This window comes from Ptychodera flava, chromosome 5, assembly GCF_041260155.1.
Source record: "Ptychodera flava strain L36383 chromosome 5, AS_Pfla_20210202, whole genome shotgun sequence".
Taxonomy (NCBI): Eukaryota; Metazoa; Hemichordata; class Enteropneusta; family Ptychoderidae; genus Ptychodera; species Ptychodera flava.
In genome coordinates this window covers 12494596-12511686 of record NC_091932.1, presented here as the reverse complement: position 1 = coordinate 12511686, position 17091 = coordinate 12494596, and the positions used below count along the sequence as shown (strand labels likewise).

The following is a 17091-nucleotide window of genomic DNA, read 5'->3' as shown; positions in this document are numbered from 1 at the left end:
GGCACCCTGAGGAATGCCATTCATGGGTTTCTTTTCCCCGCCGGCTTATTTTGAATAGCTTTCGCCAACTTTGACCAGGGAGTGCCTTCGCCGAGTAGTTGTTGGTTTAAAGCGTGGCGGTAATATGTCAACCTGATCCGACCGCCTGTTATCCACAGTTCAGAAATGACATAATTAAAAGAAAACTTTCCTCCACAGAGCCATTTGAAGCATGCCTCTGGCACAAGACAGCCAAGCTACACTACGTGTACCCCCTAGAGTATGGTAAAATTTGTTTATAGAGAACATGCGCAAACAATACACGCGTATATAAAAATTCCTCTCTGTAATAGTCTGTAAGGTTTATGTGCTGACATGATGATGATAAAATAAAACCACTGCTCATTGCCACTGTCAAATCTCCGAGATAGTTGTGTGAAAGAACTCTTTTTTGAGAGAGAGTTTTGAAGAGCTCTCACACTGAATTTTTGGTGCCCCAAAATTACTGGCACTGGAGAGACCATAGACTGTTGAAATAAAGCATTCTGGATATTACCGTTGTAAACAGATAGCGTGTGTATTTTTAACATGAAAATATTGTATTAAAATGAAACCTGTGACGCCAATGCTTTTAAGAACCTAAATGATTCCAGTCTGTCTGTGTGATTTCTTGTTTTTAATTTTATGGAATATTGTGAAAATGGCATTTGTGTTTCTACACTGGAGAAATAAAACTAGAAGATTTTAAGTATGAATGATGGTAATTTGGCAGGAAACAGTTCTTACATCTTGATTGAACTATGTGTCTTAGAAAATCAGAGGTCATGAACTCATGAAGCACCTTTCCATAAATCACAGACTCCAGTATCATTCATCGTTTTATTTTTACAAGCGAGCAGATCGGCATCGTCTTTATCAGATATGTCGGTTCTTTTGAGTTTTGTCACCTGTAGGAAATATGTCGTTGTAGGTGGAACCATTTTCTCGGTGACGTTGGATTGTTCTTGATAATGCTCTGAAGTAGACGGATTGATCTCAAGCCGAGGTGTATGTGGGTGTGGCTGAGGGCGTATTTATCGTCAGCAGTCGTGATTGTAGAACAGCGATTGCAAGACTTTCCTGGGGTTTTTTTGAGTCCTATCAGATGATGTACCTTGGTGAGTTTTGCTATCCTACCATCAGCCTGAAAGGACAGGAAGCGGGATGCATCGCCAGTGCTGGCATATCAATTACCATGGTAACTCTGAGCAGTAAGTGACGACAAAGTTTTTGGTCACCATGGAGACACTCTCGAAGAGCCGATCAGTAGCAAACATCGACAGGGTTCAGTGGTTGTACTCAGTGCCTGGGCAGATCATATGGATTGTGACTTTAGGGGGGAGTGAAATTGTGTAAATTACCTCAACATGGCGGTTGAGTTTTATTGTCTAGATATCCATTCTGCCCCAAGTGTCTCATTCCTATGTTGCTGTATAATGTAACAAAGATTTGGTCAGCACAGTGGATCCAGTTGTCCATCTTCATGTGAGGCTGCGGTAACCTTTGACCCTTCACCAGGTTAACTTTTCAGACAAACACAGTGTGAATGCTGTGTTGTCACAGTTCACTGGTGGTGTGATTGCCATTAGGGATGTGGAAGGTGCAGGGCTATCGCCGAGTAACCATTTCTCTTATCATCATCTCTGTGTGGAATGTGGCTGAATACCAATACAGGTAAAATGTAGCTGAAAGAAGCGTGTTTGTGGAGTTGGTAAACAGAATATTACGACTGTTGTTGTCTTAGATTGTGTGTTGGCATGTTAATCTTTTGAACACCACCACTACCCAGTAAGTCATGACGTGTGTGCAGCAGCTGTCTCTGTTTACTAGACTTGTTTTTGTGATACTTTCCTTTGACGGCCGTTTCCCACCACACCTGCACTGTCCATACATGTGTATATCATATTATGCCATATTTCAAGATACATGTAGCCTTACTCTGGGCTATAATCAAGTGGGTTTCCTTGATGCTGTGGTCAAAACTAGTTTTGTGAAGGTAGTAGCCATTAATGATTAAGTGTCAACACCAGTTTTTGATGTGCTCTGAAGTCGGCAAATGGTCTCACCTCGGCCTCGGGCATCTGCTTCACATATTTGCTAAACTGTCCGACCCTGTGTTTCCGATGACTTGTTTTGGTCATGTCTCTGTCTTTGTGAATGTCACAGTGTAACAGTGCAAGACATGTGTTGGTGTCATCACTGCACATGGTGAAGACAGACCTTTAGCATCAGCACTGCTTCCAATTTGTACCCGAATCCATCACACGTCGGTCCAAGTGTCATTTATGTCATCACCCTGCAGGCCCATTCTGTGCGAGTGACAAGAAACTTGCCTTTCAGGAATGTGTTTTGACAAATCGATGGACAGTAGAAGACTAAAAGGGTAGCCATTCCTCATACTTCTGTTATGAACTATTCCAGAAGTCTGGCTGTACTGGTGATATTTTTAAAAGGCATATCTCTCAACGGTGTACCTTGTTACAATTTGGTGTACCTAACTAACCATTGACTCGGGAGACGACTTGACGATTCAAGAGAAATTTTGCAGATCACACGTATTGGTACACAACTTACTCAAGGAAAGTTCAAGAAATTCCTTGATTGTCTCAAAGAATTTCAAAATCTCACAACTTAGAGAGCACACTATCTGTCAATGCTTTTTCTGGTGAAGTGATGTCTGATCTCTCTTCCTCGTTGACTTTTGACTTTTGTTTACTGCTTGCACTCCCCTTAATCCAGCAATAATACACTGTGCTCCTAGTGTGTTCTTTGGATTGGTAGACTGTACCATTTCAAAGTAGGGGGTGACACAAATAAATCAGGTAATGCTAACTATTGTCCCTATGACACTTTAACTATCATAAGTGAAAAAATGCTTAAGTTCTTAAAAGCCAACATGAAAAATTTCTGTTTTGAAGAGGATTTTTTTTTTCAAACAACATTTGAAAATCTTATTCCGTTGTGACGATGGATAAAGGTTGTGGTGATGGAGTTATAGTAAGAAGAATAAGATCTGTAACCTTTGCACCCTGCGCAAACTGAAGCCATAGCCCAGGAATCAGTCAGCACCATTTTGTTCAAGGCCAGGCCCTGATAACTTGCCGACTAATAAGGCATAAAAAAAAGAATCCGAGGCCATTGCTTGTGAAAGAAAGCAACCCTGTGTTTAACTGCTGTGAGGGCTAAAAGAGGAAGACGGTCAAAGTGGCTGCTTAAGGTAGCTACATACCTTTTAGACACTTTCAGATTTTTATTTTTTTCTCAATTGAACACGTCCCAAACCCCAATAAAGTATACATTTTCTGAAAGCCCTGATATAGAGCTATCCGACCAAGTACAGTACACGGTCATTATTTGCATAAGAGTCATGTGACAAGCGTTTTGCTGAACCTTCCAAAAACCGGTTTTTCCCGCCTTATGCGAACACGCTGCAAGATTTCCGGTTGGAATTTCTTCATTGACAAGCCTTGACAATATCCTTCAAAACTGTGTCTGCGATTTTTTCCTGGAGGCTCCATTCAAATTATATGGCATGATAATTAAAATTCCTTGAAAAGCACCTTCATCTAACACCTTTAAGAGCGCATTAAAAAAAAACAAAGCCATATAAAGAAAATCCCAGACACGGTTTTGAAGGATATTGTCAAGGCTTGTCAATGAAGAAATTCCAACCGGAAATCTTGCAGCGTGTTCGCATAAGGCGGGAAAAACCGGTTTTTGGAAGGTTCAGCAAAACGCTTGTCACGTGACTCTTATGCAAATAATGACCGTGTACTGTGCTTGGTCGTATAGCTCTATATCAGGGCTTTCAGAAAATGTGTACTTTATTGGGGTTTGGGACGTGTTCAATTGAGAAAAAAATAAAAATCTGAAAGTGTCTAATAGGTATGTAGCTACTTAATGAGCCATCAACTGATGAAGTGGTAACTGTAAAGGTTATCTTGATACAGAGTGGCTGGACGGACTGCTGCAAGTTGTGAAAACTCGCACCCACAATACAGCCTCCTCAATGTGGTAAACAGGAAGTCTCTTTTCATCAAGCCGCAGTATAAACTGCCATGAAACGTAGTGTAATGAATTTGAATCGAAAGTCTTTGGGTTTTATGACAGCTATACATGTATATGAAATATATATCAAAACTCCCCATATCATTCTAGTTGTGATATCGCGTGTGAAAAGCAGTTTTGACCAATAGAGATAAGCAAAATATATTTGAAATGAGGACATTATTCCAAAGTTAGCATCTTTTGATACTGGTACGCAGGAAATAGCTCATCTCTCTCAAACAACAACTCTCGTTAAAACTGAACAATTGATCGCAGAAGTGTTTCGATTTTATAGCATGTATTTATATTTGTAAAATATGCGATGATGTGCTTGCAGTGATCAAATAGAGTTTTTGAAGCATCTTTGATCAATAGTGGAGAGGTGGATGTGTACATAAAATGAGGACAAATCTTGGCTCATAAAATTGACATAGAAGCTCTTGACTGTTAAAACAGATGTTACAGATTTTTTGGACCGTCAGTCTTGTTTTAGTTCAGACGCACTGGGATGCAACCCTTTCCCAACCATAGTTTGGTCCAATTCGATTGTTTTTCATCATAAAGATGGTCTTCTGCACAGAAAAAAGGGGTGTCAAACTGAATGGAAAAACGTGCCATCTTCTCATGTTCTTTTCATTGCGCAAAAGTGTTATCCCAATGACTCAAGGAGCAAAGCCATTGTTTTTGTTTCATTACTGTTAGCAATATTGTATTATTTGAGAAGTCATTAAATTTGTAATTCTTGATACCTTAAATATGATTTTGCCGCCTACGTGAGTCATAAAAGTCTCAGGCAGTTGACCGTATTTACAATATGGCAGATTTCTACATGCAAAACACATATAGTATTAAAGAAGCCAACTTCCAAGGATATACAGGAATTTCATACCAGAAATGCTAAAAACGTTGAAAAGATGCATGAGTTTTGCTAGTTTCATGAACAAACAGAACTCCCTTTCATGAAATGAATACATTTGCATTAAAAGTATTCACTAGATCACTATGTCAAATTCTTGCAGCTTGGTGAAAAATCAACTTGTTACCCACAATGCATTTCAATATCCTGTAGTTTGCCTCTTAGCACAAGACAAAAGCTATTTGTGGTAGTGAGAATTGGTCTGAACTGTGAGAGCTGTAGAGGCAGTGGTCAACAATATATATACTAACCAAAAGAATACCATGACACAGTAGATGGCACAGACATTACCAGAAATGCATGCTACACAGCTGATTGTCGATCTGACAAACTACAAATGTTGGCATAAACCACACCATGACTAAAAGGTCATATTCGTTAACCCTTTGAGTGCTGAAGTTGCCTGTTGAAGATACAACACTGACAACTTATTTTTAGATCCAGACAATTTTTTCAGATTTTCCAAAAAAAAATTTATCAGAAACTTTTCAGTAGCCAATGAAAACTTATGACCATGTGGTCTAAAATTATCAAAAACTTACAGAAAATTTCATGAAAACTGTTGCACTAACATTTTGTTTGGAAAAGGATTAAATATAAAATGTATGTCATCAACATCATGATTGACTCAGAGAAAGAAAAACCTGGGAAAAAAGGGCAAAATTGCCCTCACAACTGTGGTTAGTACTTGCTTGTCAAAAATATTTGTTGAAGTTTTGGGGATGGACCACACCAATGTACTGTATGGATTCATGACCAAATCTCTGTTATAGGTGAAATACCAGAAATCACATCATTAAAGTATTTCTCTATTTACAAAGTGTTTATTTTTAGCTGGCTGACAGCTATTTTTAGCTGGCTGAGAGCCAAACATACGCATATTCACTTACTGTATATGAACATGCATGTACATGTACCAGGGCTTGCTGTTCTCCTTCATAAAAATTGCCTCAAAATTTCTCATCCAAGGAGGGGATGCGCATGCCCTCTATGAATTCATGCCTGACCCAGGTCGTCCATCAATCATATGTTGCTACATATTTGCAAAAAAATTAGAATACCCTGATTACATTTACATATCAGCCTACTATGTGTATCACTTGTCACACACACCACAGTTTTGTGGAGGGACCGTGCACACACCAAGAAAAATTGTCTCTCCTTGATATTTCCAAGTACACGACTGAAAAATGACACCCCACTGTGATTATGTAACTACATAATCATGTACATGAATATTTATCACAAACAATGAGTCATTTTCTCCTCATTTGCATATTCAATGATACAATTTGCATAAATGAATACTATTTTACTGCACTTCAAGCATTACATGACTGTGAAACTTGATACTACAATATGTGAGATTCTGTAAAATTATTTTGTCTCATCTTGTAAGTGAAAGGACTACCAGTATTCTAATGAGGGATGTGGCTTTCCATAAAAAAAATATTACAAAATAGAAAAAAATTGTACAGGCTGGTAGAAAGAGCCCATTGAGTGATGTACATGTAACGTGTGTTGTATTGAACCATTCCACATACATACATACATACATAGTACCCCTCTGAGTCTCGGGTGACTTGTTCTGCTTCCATCATAAAATTTTCATATCAGAATGTTCTTCGGCGCGGTGTTGCCACAGATTGGTGATAAAATATCAACCAGATTGCAAAATGCAAAACTTCTTCATTACCGCCATGGGAAAACTCTAACCCTGGAAGAGAGATGACGACTTGGTTGTCATGGAAACAGGGTAACGTCATCTTTTCTTCCAAGGTTTTGATACTACCTTAGAGAGAAAGGTTTTGTAAATCAGCCGTACACTTCCATTCTCGTGTTTTGACTTGATGTGAGGTGCAGAGGATGGTTGTGGTCAGGTTTCACCAAAACTGCAAGCTCATCTTGTTCGTGTCAGCACAGTCAGTGTGATTGCTCATGAAACACAGGTATAACAGAGTGTTGTGGAGAGTTTACCATTGTTAGGTGTCTAGTCACTTTAAATCCTTTGGCTTTGAGAACATTTTGTCAAAAATGCCAGGTTGTTCCTTTCCTCATGGACGGTACACAATTTCTTGTGAAGCTATCCAAAAGTTCAGACAATGCTAAGAAGAGATTTTCAGTTTGCAGGTTTCACATATAAAAAGGAAAAAAATTGTGCTATGAAGGAAATAGTATGTATAGGAAAGTGTATAGGCATTGATCAGATCTCTTGCATTGTAGCAATCAGATACAATACGATTAATGACAAATGTCGTACCTTTATTAGTCATGTATGTATGCGTACACTTTACACATAGAGTAACAGCAAAAATATCTGAAGTACACTGTACCAACATTAATACTAAGTTTGACTTTGAATACACTTTGTTAAATGTTACTTGTACGAATTCAAATATCTCCTACATGTAGATCCTAATTTGGACAATTTCCACAATTCTCATTGTATTTTGTGCCTGGCTGGGTTGTACCTCTATGGAAATGTACTGCAGTCACAGACAGCCAATTAGAAGGCTTGGAAAGCTGGCAAGTTCAGGTGCAATGCCCTGCAAAGATGTTAGCCTCATCAAATATGCAAAGCAGTGGCCTTGAAGGATAGGGTCTCATGAATCATAGTGCTTACAAATATATGAACTTGCAGATAACGAAATCATACAGTACATTTCTAGCCAATCAAAATCAAGCTCAAATTCAGTCGGCAGATTCTTTGACATGTTTGAGAAAACCAGGTCAGCTATTTTCTCTTCATCAAGCTCTTACAGAAAAAATCCAAAGTTTTCATCGTTTTTTTTTGCAAAATTTGTCCTCAGGATGTTTTACGTGTATGTGTATGCAATAAGTGTGCATGTGGAGATACCGTATCTCACTGCAACAGCATTCAGAACAAAGTCTTGTCATGCCCTCGCATTTGAAAAGTGGTTTGTGTCTCATGGCTGGTTCACACAGGTCCGCCAGATACATTGCAGGATGGCAGATCTATATACAAATGCATGCACCAACAATGTATTGTATTGTAAGTTCTGTGATATATTTCTCCCAATGATGGTTAGGTAATGACTTTACCACTGTAAACTGACTTCTTCTTGTTTATTTGCATAACAGGTTTTCGCTCCATCTAACTGCATCCAAGAAGAACAGCCAAGATAGCCAGGAACCACAGTAAGCTGGCTGCCAATTCAGGTTTGTGAATCTTCCTGTCTTCTATGTAATGCATTAACCAGTCTATCCTCTGTCTGTGTATCACCGTTTGTCCATCTCTGTCTAGTCTAGGGTCTAGCTGGTAACTTTGTGGCTCTGAGAATGTTTTGGGGGTGTGCAGCTTAGACTGAAAATGACTGGCGTGATTCAAGAGCTCTGGAGCTCAGAATCTTGCCAGTCATGATGTGACTCTGCACAATTTTGGTTTGCAAAGCTATAGTCACCAGTTAGGATCTAGACTGAGGCTAGACTCACACACTCACACACACACACACACACACACACTCTCTCTCTCTCTCTCTCTCTCTCTCTCTCTCTCTCTCTCTCTCTCTCTCTCTCTCTCTCTCTCTCTCTCTCTCTCTCTCTCTCTCTCTCTCTCTCTCTCTCTCTCTCCCCCCACCACACACAGTCTAGAACCTGTACTGTGCACCAAAACTACAGGTTCTAGACTATCCCTTCCTCCCATCATGTAGTTTCTCTGACATCCTTGCTTTTCCCTTGCCCCTGATTCTGAATGACAGGGACTTTTGTGTTTTTCATCATCTGCTGTCGTTGAAAGTTCAAGCATTGGCAGTTCTTTTTGCAAGCAGAAAGGTAAGCCCCATGTCCTTTCTGTTCAACTGAACCAAGGTAAGGCTTCCCTTTCCAAAGGCCTGCATTGTAACAATGATTGTAGGACGTGTTTGGCCTCCAACACTATGTTTTCTTTATTGTTCTGAAGACCAACTTACGTGATGGTTAACATGTAACACAACAGTCATGCAAAGTCGCCCAAGTTGTGCAAACTTCTCTTGCGATGCAGTTCAGACAGATGCATGAGTATTTCCATATGTACCATGTTGGTCTGAATGAATCCCATGCCATGCTTTAACCTGCTCACCCCCAATTCACTGTAAACAGGTCCACAAGCACCATTGATGACAGTGGGTTTTTGGCCAAACCATTGTGATGAAAGAGCTAACTCCAATTACCATGGTTTTGTTACCCCAGTGTTTTCAGTAGGGTACATGTAGGTGGACCTACAAGTGAAATGGATGCCGAAAACGTGAAAAGGCACTGCTTTGATGAAAGTTGTAACCTGTTCACCCCTATTCCCTGTAAACTGGTCCAAACTCAAGATTGATGACAATAGTTTTGGGCCAGACCATGGTGGTTACAGGGTTAAAGGCAGAATCCAATGACTCTGATGCGTCAGAACTGCAATATAGTATCGAAAGCAGAGTCATCATGTTAGATGGAAATCAAAACTTTTTACCATCGGTCTGCTTTACTCACCACTTTTCCAGTACACCTCAGTGCAAACATTTATTTTAATTTGACATGCTGATCAATACCAGAACACCTGAAGAAACTTTGTTGATAGATTGCCACGCAGCGAATTTGATATTTTGTTGCACAGCCCATCAATCATTACAGTCCGCAGGTTGACAGAAATATCACCGTGGTCGATATAAGATCTTGAATGAATTACTAGATGGCAGACGAAAATTATCAATCTGCATGCAGGTGTGCTTTTTAGTCCCCACGGACACCGTCCGGGGGGACTTATAGGTTTGGTCATGTCCGTGCGTGCGTCCGTGCGTCCGTGCGTGCGTCCGTGCGTGCGTCCGTGCGTGCGTCCGTGCGTGCGTCCGTGCGTCCGTCCGTTCACGCAGATATCTCTGAGATGCCTGGAGCAATTTCATTCAAACTTGATACAAGGATTACTTTATATGGCATACAGATGCACGTCAATTTGTTTTGTGATACGATCCAATATGGCCGCCAGGCGGCCATTTTATTACGATTTTTTCATGTACAGAGCCATAACTCAGGCATGTTCCAACCGATTTTATTCAAAGTTGGTACAAGGACATTGACCAATGTCATACAGATGCACGTCAATTTGTTTTGTGATACGATCCAATATGGCCGCCAGACGGCCATTTTATTACGATTTTTTCATGTACAGAGCCATTACTCAGGCATGTTTTGACCGATTTTATTCAGAGTTGGTACAAGGACATTGACCAATGTCATAGATATGCACATCAATTTGTTTTGTGATCTGATCCAATATGGCCGCCAGGCGGCCATTTTATTACGATTTTTTCATGTACAGAGCCATTACTCAGGCATGTTTTGACCGATTTTATTCAGAGTTGGTACAAGGACATTGACCAATGTCATAGATATGCATGTCAATTTGTTTTGTGATACGATCCAATATGGCCGCCGTGTGGCCATTTTATTACGATTTTTTCATGTACAGAGCCATTACTCAGGCATGTTTTGACCAATTTTATTCAGAGTTGGTACAAGGACATTGACCAATGTCATAGATATGCATGTCAATTTGTTTTGTGATAAGATCCGATATGGTCGCCAGGCGGCCATTTTATTACGATTTTTTCATGTACAGAGCCATAACTCAGGCACGTTTCAACCGATTTTATTCAAAGTTGGTACAAGCTTATTGACAAATGTCATAGCTGTGCACGGCAATTTGTTTTGTGATACGATCCAAAATGGCCGCTCTGCGGCCATTTTATTACGATTTTTCATGTACAGAGCCATAACTCAGGCATATCTCAACTGATTTTATTCAAAGTTGGTACAAGGACATTGACCTATGTCATACATATGCACGTCAATCTGTTTTGTGATACGATCCAATATGGCCGCCAGGCGGCCATTTTATTACGATTTTTCATGTACAGAGCCATTTCTCAGGCATATCCGCATGTTTTGACCAATTTTATTCAAAGTTGGTACAAGGACATCGACCAATGTCATAGCTATGCACATCAATTTGTTTTGTGATGCGATCCAATATGGCCGCTGTGCGACCATTTTGTTACGATTTTTTTCATGTCCTGAACCATAACTCAGACATGTATCAAGCGAATTCATTCAAAAGTATTTTTATCACAGACCTAATGAAGAGGACTCTATCCTCTTTGAGGACCTGTAATCAAAATACCGATTAACAAGTGGGGACTGTGTCATCAACGATGACTTGTTAGTGAAAAAAGTGGAAAAAAAACACACTCGATCATGTAACCTTTTCAGTTCCCTGTAGCAAAGCCAGCACAACTCGCAATTTATGGAAAAAGAAGTGATATCCCAGACAGGGGTTGTGAGGTAAATAAGGTTAACTGGCAACCTTCCTTTGTTATCACATTCAGTCTGTTGTATTGCGCGCAAAATACATCAAAATGAAATTAAAGATGTCATTTCCATATGAAGATAAATTGAGTTTTCTTCTTGACGCGAAGACAGACATAAACGCCCAATTCCTTCGAACAATGCATAACGCTGTGTAAATCACCTGTTTTGTAGATTGGCTTTTTATGAGATTTTAGTCACCTATGCAGTTTTTATTTCAGGCGGCATTTAGAAGTGTTTTAAACTGTGGTTGAACAGGGCGGCCATTTTAAACGTGAGTAAATTGATATCGGGGGAGAGAATACGGCCTGTGTTATTTTTAGCACCCCCGTTCTGATAAATTTGTAATGACTCTTGCGAGGTATTGTATGGTGATGTGTGAATACATGTACGGCCATGGGACAGAATCAAGATTAGGAAGAAACTCCCGCAGATGTAAACCAGACCTTTTTGTGTCTTTTTTCCCAGAGTACGACACGGCTTTATCAGCCAGGCTCAGGCTCCTTTCAGCCTGTGTCAATGCACCAGTTGGTGTGTGCACTGCACCCCTTGGCTACTTCACCAGCCAATTGGTCGGCACCCGTGTGATGTCTTTGTACTCGCCAAATCACATTGCAGCTCTCAAGACTCCATCGCTGCTTTTCGCCCCAGCAAGATAATCACCCAGCGGTGCGTTTGTATGGACCCCAATGCTTCCACTTTTGAAAAACTCTGCTATTATGTAACGTAGCCGTGGGCTGGCAGAACCGTTCAATATTTGATACCCAGCGTTCATTGCCTGACTTTAGATCCACGGCTAAGACAGAGAGGAGGGAAGGAGGGGGAGGGAGGATGGTTTGGAAGGATGAGGAAAAACACCAGTAACGGTGATTCCGTAAAAGTCGCAACTGTCAAATATTAATGATTCATTTCCAACCCCAGCGAGATTACTGTCACGAAACAGAGTTTTCAGATATAACCGCACAATCCATTCCTTCACTTAAAAAATTCTATCATCACACCGCAGCACCCCAAGGAAATTATAGAAAATTTACTCTGCGAAAGTGAGTTCAGTGCAACTCTGAGAGAGATGTCTGCCTAATTAGTATTATCAGCATTATTAGATTCCTGGAACAGCTGCATCACGTCTTTAGGGCTTGACTGTATGATATCATGGTTTGTGGGTAGAGGAATGCGGAGGCAGTCTGAAAACACACTTCTCCCTGGTCCTGCATGAATCGCTGTTTTTTCCTCCCAACTGCTTTGTGGAAACATTTTTTACCTGCGGGTCATGATCAATAGTTACTTTTTTCTCTGTGGAATATTCTTGGAGTGAAAATGGAATTTTTTCTCCCACACACTTCCTATCTTTTCATACGGAAAATAAATGCCTTCGTAACACAGAGGCTCGTCACGCAAACACACGTGTGTGAAGAAAATACAGGACTGCGGAAAATGAAAACATAGCTACATGTAGATGAGCTGTAATATGTAGGAAAACATTTCATGGGTTTGTAGAATATATTATTTGTTACCCCGAGAACTTATGCAATATTGGCATTCGAAGTATTTCATGGCAAATTTCACTTCTCTCCCATGTAGCATTAAAATAAACATAAAAGCAAAACTGGATAAGGACAACACGGTCTTGACAAATTTGACTTCTTTTTTCATTTGAAAGTTGTTATTTTTGCAATGGTAATACTTAACTCTGAATCTCAATATTATGACAGGCAGATTTGACTTGAAACAAAAACAAATATGTGTCCCCTGGCAGGGATCAGTATAGGACACAAGATTTTTTAGTCAGGTTTTTAATTAACATCAGCAAAGCATAGTTAACTTACAACGTACCTATGTCTGCAGACAGCAATTCAAGTGACCACGTTTTCCCTCGCTATTTCTAGTACCTTCTTTTGTCTGGTATTAGTGTATTAGACAAGAGAGCAAAGGGATTGTCTGTGTGTCTGTTGTCGTACATCATGTGATTTGTCTGACCCTTTTCTTTTTCCCAAAAAGGAAATTGATGCTAGTGTTTAACGACCCACAAAAATTTTTTTGTAAAATTTCCTTGACAAGCAATAAAGACGCAAATGCACCACCACGGTCAACAACCCACCTTGTTATTTCGACTGTTCTACAAAAAAGAACCCAAAACAAGGCGAAAACAGTTTTGAATCTGTCACAGGTTGAGAGAATGGCGCCAGGATATTATGACTTCTTCAATCCAGCGCTCAGAATTGTCAGCATTAGGCTTAGGGATGATTAGAAGTGCTTTCTCTCACAGACAGGATTTGTCAAAATTGATGGCGTGGTAAGTATCAGTGCCAGCCAGGTTATGTAACCATTTCGCCACATAGTTTGGGCTGATGTGCAGCGTGTTGGAAGCTGATATCCAATTGGGTGGCTGAATCTTACCGTTATAATAAAATAATACAAAAAGACTCCCTAAGTTGCTGTGAATAGTGACAATCAACCAATCAGATATAACCTTCCGAGCATGCTACACATCAGCAGCAGAGTTTTGGTTCAACCCAGTTGCTTTCTATGCATAAGTTGGACTCGGATACTGGAAAATAGGAAAGGAACAGTTATGTAACAATTGTACTGACTTTGTCATTGTGGTGTTTATATGTTGGTATTTCTCAGTTAAAAAGAGGACACTGTGTTCTTTACCCTATTTGACGGGTGGGAGGGAGGCAGTGGGAGGAGGAGGATGTGGGTTCTTGTAACACCCAGGGATTGACTTTTGCTAGGGCTAGATCATCCACCGCCCTCCATTCAAGGCTATTAGCTGGCAAAGGCAGCTGACCTTACATGTCACGTCCACACAATGTCTGCATGTCAGCGTATTGTGCAGGTTGTGTACAGAGCTTGTGATTGCGATCAAAGATACTAATGGTGTCTCTATTCCCCGTTTTCCACTCTCTTTGTGCCTTTGATCAGGCAAACATGTACAGAGTGTAGTGTGTGATTTTCTCCAGCATGCGAAAAAAGATCTGTCACTAAGACGGATTTTCTATTATGTACTGTAGCACAGTACCGTTGTATAAAGGTACATGCCACAGACCTTTACCCAACGTCATCAAACACACGGGTCATTTTGTAGAAATTGCGGCCATGAACCACACAATGGGCAAGATTTAAGAATACTGGACTTGTGCTAACCTAAAGTGTACAATTCAAGCTATCTTAGGGGTGTGTATATATTTATTCACCATTGAAGGCACCCTCAGACAAGTATTGATTTGTACCATAGAGAGGATGTGGTCCAGTGTTCGACAGGTGTGCTTTAGCAACTACTGTATGTTTCCTCCAATGAAGCAGCAGCTTAGCCTGATAATAATTTGTCAATATTCAGTATGTAACCTTTAAACTGTATAAGTTTTGCCCTACTCTTACTGTGCTCCGTAGTGGTACTGTACATTGTAAATCTCCATTAGCTGTAACTTTAATATATGTCTTCCAGATTTTTGTTTTGTTTGTGAAATACAGTTACGTGTTCTACTCCTCAATTCACGGTAAAACACGCAAGTGTTTAAGTTGTCAACACAGCCTGTACATGTGTGATGCCAAATACCATAGTTGACAAATGAATTGTTAGTACTGACCAGAATTCTCTTGTCTATAGTAGTATTGCATCTTGCACACTGTTCAGTGTGTTTTGCAAGGCTGATGCTGTCTATTGCATCCTGTTCAGGAGTCAGAAAACGTACTTGTTTCAAAACACCAAAATAAACAAAAATATCACCAAAAGTTCCAGCTTTTGTCCCTTTACATGTAAAGTGATCTCACTATTGTATCCAATTTACAGTAATCATGATATGCAAGAAACACGAACTGCATACTTTTAAATTTATGACATCCCCCCTCGTTTCCCTGCAGTTTTAAATATAGGCCAACGTAATCATTATGGCAATGTCTTACTAAGGTCAGCATGTACACCTCTGCAAGTGTTGTGCCACTGGAGACCCAGCTGCAAATCTTCCTTGGCAGTCGTTTCCTCTAAGTCTTCCGTGTATTCATCATTTTCCTTGCATGCTTGTCAAAAAAAGTGAAAATTTATAGGGATGGTACATTACACAGAGGAGTCTGATAGTCTTGCTGGGTCTTGGTTCAGTAAGATTCTGTTCAGCAATTCTTGGAAATTACTCATCCTTTAATGGCACTGCATTATTCTAGAACCTCTCTTCAGTTATGGTGTACACTATGCTGTCACTGAAACCCTCTGGTGGGAGGGTATTTGGGGGGAGCGTTGTAAACTCTTATCCGAGGAGCCGTCCTAGACTAGCAGTGTATAGGACAGTTCAGAATCTCTCAGCATCACTTTTTGCTCCGTGAATCATAAACACAGGTATCCCTACTAAAGCCATTAATGAAAGTGTGATTCTAGACTGCATACATGTGTATGAAATGGCTGCCCTCCTTTGGATATGAGAATACAGAAGTCATCAAGAAGCTTGCTATCTTGTCGTTAATTCCTCTCTTACTTACCACACGAACGAATACAAAGTTTATAGAAGTTTGTGAAAAATTATCAGTTTCTCTTATCTAATGACCGCCCCACCCCTGTTTTCTGGTATTTGGTCCCACATTACCGCTGGAAATAATATAGGGTCATGCCAAAGGTGAGAGATGGCAGGGACAGTTAAGTTTGTGAGTGCTGATTGTCAATGACTGCTTTGTCAGTGCACCATGATGTACCGGTAGTCTGTGTATTATAATTCTGCCAGGCAGGAAGCGAGAGCGCATAAATTGGACTGAGCGGGAACAGGCTGCGTGGAATTTATGGCATGGAATTATGCGTAAAGTACATCAGGGTGTCAGAGATCAAATTGGGAAACATTTGGTGAGAATATTGTTCCCTCAGTGAAACATGTGTACAAGTCGACCCAGTTGGAATTTGTGTATACACCGGCGTACATGCAAACGAGGGAAGAAAGTATTCGGAAGTGGCTTCGTTGTGTTTCAGGGTCACACCGCTCTGTAAACCAAGTCTGTGATGGCATGCCAAGTTTGCAGCAATGAAAAAAGGACCGCTTGAAGTGAAAGAGCTTTTCAGATCAATTGAATTGTATCCCGCATGTACAAGAATTCCAAATGGGTTCTATAAACAGCTTACACAAACACAATCCTTCAGGAGTGCCCCTCCTTGTCCATCTCAACAAAGATACAAGCAGTGTACACACACACACATATATGTTCACCCCACACACGTTTTGAGGACAGGGAACGATGCTGCATGAATCCTCACACTCGGCAGAAATTGATTTCCTTCACGTGGTATAGGAAATGTATATCCGATGTCAGCGCTTTAATTGTTGATAAAACATTAGTCCAAACACAATAAGTTCATTTGCACAGGTAAAATCTACACTTCTCCGATCGAAAATCGATTCCCTGCCCGCTTTTTACATCGGCAGCTTGGATGTAATAACCGGCGCATAGGATAGACTTATTTGCTGACTGAAGCAAACTAATGTTCTGCTGTGTAAATACAAGACAAATACACAGATCACGAATAGAATTCAAACTAAGTCATCTGTTTGCTGTAGTAATCACAGCACATATATTCGCAGTAGAAGCGGACGGATGAACGCTGATATCTTGGTTAATGTAAAATTTGCATTTACCTATATCCAGTGCTTTTTTTTGAAGAAATATTGTTTTAACTTATAGTTTTATGCGTATGTACAGTTGAAGGACCAGTAGCTGTAACTTTTGATCATTTTTTTTACTATTCCATGTTCTTGTTATATCAGTACTCCTCTGCACATATTGAAACA

At 40.2% G+C, this 17091-nt stretch overlaps 1 protein-coding gene across 3 annotated transcripts in view; it reads left to right on the top strand.

Annotated features, from left to right (window-relative positions):
• The window catches only part of LOC139133036 (heparan sulfate glucosamine 3-O-sulfotransferase 1-like), a 122212-nt gene that overhangs the window by 26306 nt on the left and 78815 nt on the right, over positions 1–17091 (top strand). For 2 of the 3 annotated variants that reach the window (XM_070699427.1, XM_070699426.1), the window contains exon 2: positions 8084–8161. The gene's annotated coding sequence lies outside the window, so the exon portion shown is untranslated. Of the gene's footprint in view, positions 1–1547; positions 1693–8083; positions 8162–17091 lie in introns of those variants that run through there. The other variant, XM_070699428.1, reaches the window with a different exon arrangement.